This window comes from Poecilia reticulata, linkage group LG3 (assembly GCF_000633615.1).
Source record: "Poecilia reticulata strain Guanapo linkage group LG3, Guppy_female_1.0+MT, whole genome shotgun sequence".
Classification (NCBI taxonomy): Eukaryota; Metazoa; Chordata; class Actinopteri; order Cyprinodontiformes; family Poeciliidae; genus Poecilia; species Poecilia reticulata.
In genome coordinates this window covers 20,947,823-20,952,142 of record NC_024333.1, presented here as the reverse complement: position 1 = coordinate 20,952,142, position 4,320 = coordinate 20,947,823, and the positions used below count along the sequence as shown (strand labels likewise).

General features: G+C 37.6%; 1 protein-coding gene across 1 annotated transcript in view; it reads left to right on the top strand.

Moving 5' to 3' along the window:
* The first annotated feature begins 1,002 nt into the window (after positions 1-1,002).
* LOC103462596 (talin-2-like) overlaps positions 1,003-4,320 on the top strand; it is a 61,105-nt gene continuing 57,787 nt past the window's right edge. The window contains exon 1 of the mRNA XM_017303869.1: positions 1,003-1,084. The gene's annotated coding sequence lies outside the window, so the exon portion shown is untranslated. The remainder of the gene's footprint in view (positions 1,085-4,320) is intronic.

The window sequence follows — 4,320 nt, the reverse complement described above, 5'->3', positions numbered from 1 at the left end:
TTTTTTTTTTTTTTGTTACATATGAACCAAAGCTTGAAATTTGTGGGCAAAGTTTTGAAATATACAACAGTGGACAAAACTGATTCCACTCTGTGTGTTCCCTGGTTAACGTAGATCCTAACTTTGGCTTGAGTTTTCTAAAAACAGAAATATTTAAAGCTTAAAGAGATTAAAGATGGCTTCATTGAGCCCCTTTGTTATCTGCTAAAGCTCCTCCAGCCTGTGTGAACCACAGACATGTCTTRTCTTGATGAAAAGCAATTTTCTTTTAAGTAACTTCTTAATTCTATGTGCTTCCCTTTGTCTTCACTTGAAAATGACTAACTTTGCATCTTCACTCAGAAGAGTGCGACCTGGTAGTGTTTTGGTGCATTGATTCATCAGACATAGATGCTGTTTTTGAGTTTGAGTTGATCAAACTATGAATTGGCTAGTTCTGGTGACCGGCTGATTTCTCTGTGAAACCTTGATTTTAATCAGTGATGCTGTTGGTCAAGAAGAATGAGGATGTTATTTGTTTAACAATTTAAAATAGTTTGTATACTCTACACCAGTATGCTTCTTGGCTAGTTCTCCCTTAAAAATAAGATTTTAGCTCAAGGGACTTCCTGGTAAAATAAGGTGGTTGATTTTCTTCTTCTCCTTCATATTTTTTAAGCAAAATACAAATCAAATTAAAGGGAATCGCGGAGGTATAGATTGCTCTTTTTCTAATGAACGTTCGTGGGTTCAGTGTCCTGTAGTTATTTTATACTACAATTTTCATTTATKTCTTAACATTATTCAKGTTTACGTTAAACCTTGTTTTATGTGGCTTGTAATGATAATTTCCATCCATCAGTTTAAGCCAAGGCCACTTCTTTGAGTTATTGTGGAGAGAAAAAAATGGGTATACATTTTACTAATTATTTTTGCTTTAACTACATYGTCAGATTCTTGTCGTCTTTGTTTAGATGAGGCAGTGATTAACATCTTCTATTGAAACAAAGGGTAAATGTGCTTTTTGTCTCAAATGTTTCACCGTTTGTTTTTCAGCTGTGAAGATCAGCAGAAACCCTCAGACTGCATTTTCCTCAGCAAAAAGGTAGGAAGCAGTTAAAAATGACACATGTTGGATGAGAATGTTACTGGAGCTGGATAAACTTGGAAATGTCACTCCAGATGGTCTACAGGCTTATGGAGGCAGAGTTTCTACAGACATGTGATTGCTGAACAGAAGTGTGAAATTTCACATATGCATACCTAAAATAAAGCACTTTCCTGAAAAGTTGGGTCATTAAGTTTGCAATAATCATCATGGTTGGCACAACTTMTATTTACCAATATGTACTGTTAGCAGTAATTGCTGTTATCAGTGCTGTCCTAACTTGTAGGATGAGTGTTGGCCGAGGAAATCGTATGGCTACTGTGATGTGGTACATGTTTCTTCTGGAAAGTAATCTGAATATGGACAWGTTTCCAGCTGCTATATGGATATTTGCTGTTAAAGGGTTTGGGCTTTTACATTCTGCAAGCTGTCTGTGTTTCGCAGTTCGGTTGATATGACCAAAGTTTTCACAGGCTGGATGGTGCGTAAAGTTAGCACATGCTGCCCCTAACCCATCTTTTGCTGYGCATTGCGATTCAGCTGGCTGAAAAAAAGACTACTACACTTGCTTCATGCTATCAATAACAGCAACATTTGTCCGTTTGAGAGCATTTCTAAATGGGGAAAACAAAAGTAATCATGGGGTGAAACTAAAAGGACCACAACCCAACACTTTTAATGTAATTTCCCACAGAAAGAGAGTTAACAGTTTATGCCATTAAACATATGTATGCACTTAAAATTGAGGACTGAAACGAAATAGCTGGTTTTTAGCTGCATTTCTCAAGAGGAGACATTTAAGATGACTACATCAGTGCAGATGGGATCTTGTCTGCAGGATACTATAATAATTGTTAAAAAATAAATGAAGACCAATGGTTTTTCAGTTAATTATGAGTATGCCACCGTTTAGATATCTGTCTGACAACAATGTTGCTTTTCAAGCTGACTCGATGAGCTGATTTTCAGAGGGCAATTAGTTGGAAGCATCTGGTGCCCAGCTTCTCTGTTTCCACGCTCCGCTCCACAAATGACTTTACTGTCGCTCTGTGTTTTAGTTTTGCAGCAATTAATGAGCTCGGATGTTGATTTGCCTCATGCTGCGCTTCAGCAAACAGCCACATCTCAACATAGCTGTGCGTGCTTGAAGTCCTAAGTCRATGTGATATCCACTTTCTGCAGGTCAGAAAGTGGTCTTTGCAGAAAAGGTAGAATGTAAATGATCTAATTCATCTCTTTGTGGACCKGCTGAGAAGGGTTAACTTTCTGCTCTGCCACAACTCGTGTTYGTTTCCTGTGCATTTAATGCTTCATCTTATGTGTTAAGTGGTGAGCTGTGTTAGTTCAGTCACAGCTTTCACCAGATGTTCCCCGTCCATCCAGTTGACTGCCGGGTCCAGTTTCTCACATTAATCCCGATAAACCTTTCAGAGTTACTGTCCTTGTATTAGTCAAAGACACTGTATTAGCAGTGGTACATTTTTGTGTCCTTAGTGAGAGTGATGTWTTATGACATMATACAGGGTATAACAGTTTACACACTCCCATCTCTGAAGGTTTCCAGYTTRATGGTTGAGGTGTATTCCTCTGTGGGCGACAACTCAAACTCAGAAGAGGTCTGTTTGGGGTCACATATTTCAGCTATGTTGAAAGCTATTTTCAACTTGTAATGGAGCTTTAAGAYTTCCAGAAACATGACTAAGGACATGCTTGTGTTGAAATACTTCATGGTTGTTTTTTTTTTTTCATGCATTCGATGATAGACTTCACTCACTTAAGTGACTGTACAGGCAAGCTCACGTCCGACTATGACCAGATGTTTTGGAAGTATTGAGTCATTGAGCAGCATCATTTAGCGGCACGACCAGATGTGTAGATCTGAGCAGCGCTGAGCTCAGTAATGACTGAGGTGATGTCACGGTTTGCAGAAACCTGCCTGTTTGGGGAATGTCACCTTTTTTTTTTTTAAAGAAAGTTTCCACTGCGTGTACACGATGACATCCAGTATGGTACAAATGTGTCATTATTCCTGAGCGAGACTGTGACGTTGTGTTTAGTATCAGTGGACCCACAGGACGATGAGGTGCCTCATCAGAGGCAGATCTCTGTGGTTCTTATTCAGTCTGGAAAAATGACTGGCCCCTGGCCAAATGCTGCAGCTCTTTCATGATTTCACAGCAGTTTTTTTTTCCTCGACAAGGCATTTACTGGTAAAGCTTTGCCATGACTCCTGATGGGGGATCACTGTAGCATTCACCACCTGTTTTTGTTCAAGGCAGCATAGCTGTATTTTCTGGAAGGTTGGGGACCAAGCTGGGGTGCAGCTTGATTGGTCCTCTTGTTCTGCTATGGCTCTAAGGTGTATATATACACCTTGATTTTACGGAAATTTAAAACAATTTGTATGAAATATAGGTTAAGAGAAAATACTCTGGTTCTGTTATTGGCCCCCAGTCTTTTGCTGTTTCTGCGTTATAGTATTTTTGTGTGTTTCATTGGCTTAATATACAATTAAGTAGAGGCTATGAATACCCTAAAGCTGTGTGTTTTGAGTCTTTTTAATCAATTTTTATTTTTTTWAAATGGGTCAAAATGATGAAGTAGTGAACAGGCTAGGTAATTGATCTTTATCATATATTTTTGCATGAGTTTGTGAATCAAAATCAAAAWAGATGGCATGCATGCAACGGTAAAAATCAGTGTTTTGAAACATTTAAGCAGCAGTATGGGTATAGGCCTTTAAATCATGTTATTCATTATTGCTTAATTTTAAAAAATCGAAACACCATGATGCAGTTATACCAAGAAGTTTTTGTTCAAACTTATTATACAGAGAAACGTATAGTTTGATACTTTTATTGTGYTTTGTCAGAATACTTTACATCCTCAGCTGTAGATCTATCCAGCCTTTCATTTTTTTTTTAATGTATTTACATTTTAACCTTTACTCAAACTAGTTCACAGATCTACTCTCCAAACCAAAACACCTCTKTAAAGTCATAACCCAGTCGTAATATAATTTCACATTGTTTTGTTGCTTAGAGAAATATTTCTTTTAACATAAACACTGTTCAAATTAAACAATTGTAATGATTTAATTTGTTTTATCCATCTGCGCAAGCTRCCACATATTTCTTCCAGAACAAAAAAAGATTTGTCATCTATGAATGACACACAAAAAAACTGCCTTTCATATTTAACTGCTGCAGTGTTTGTCTTATGTGAGACAGTTT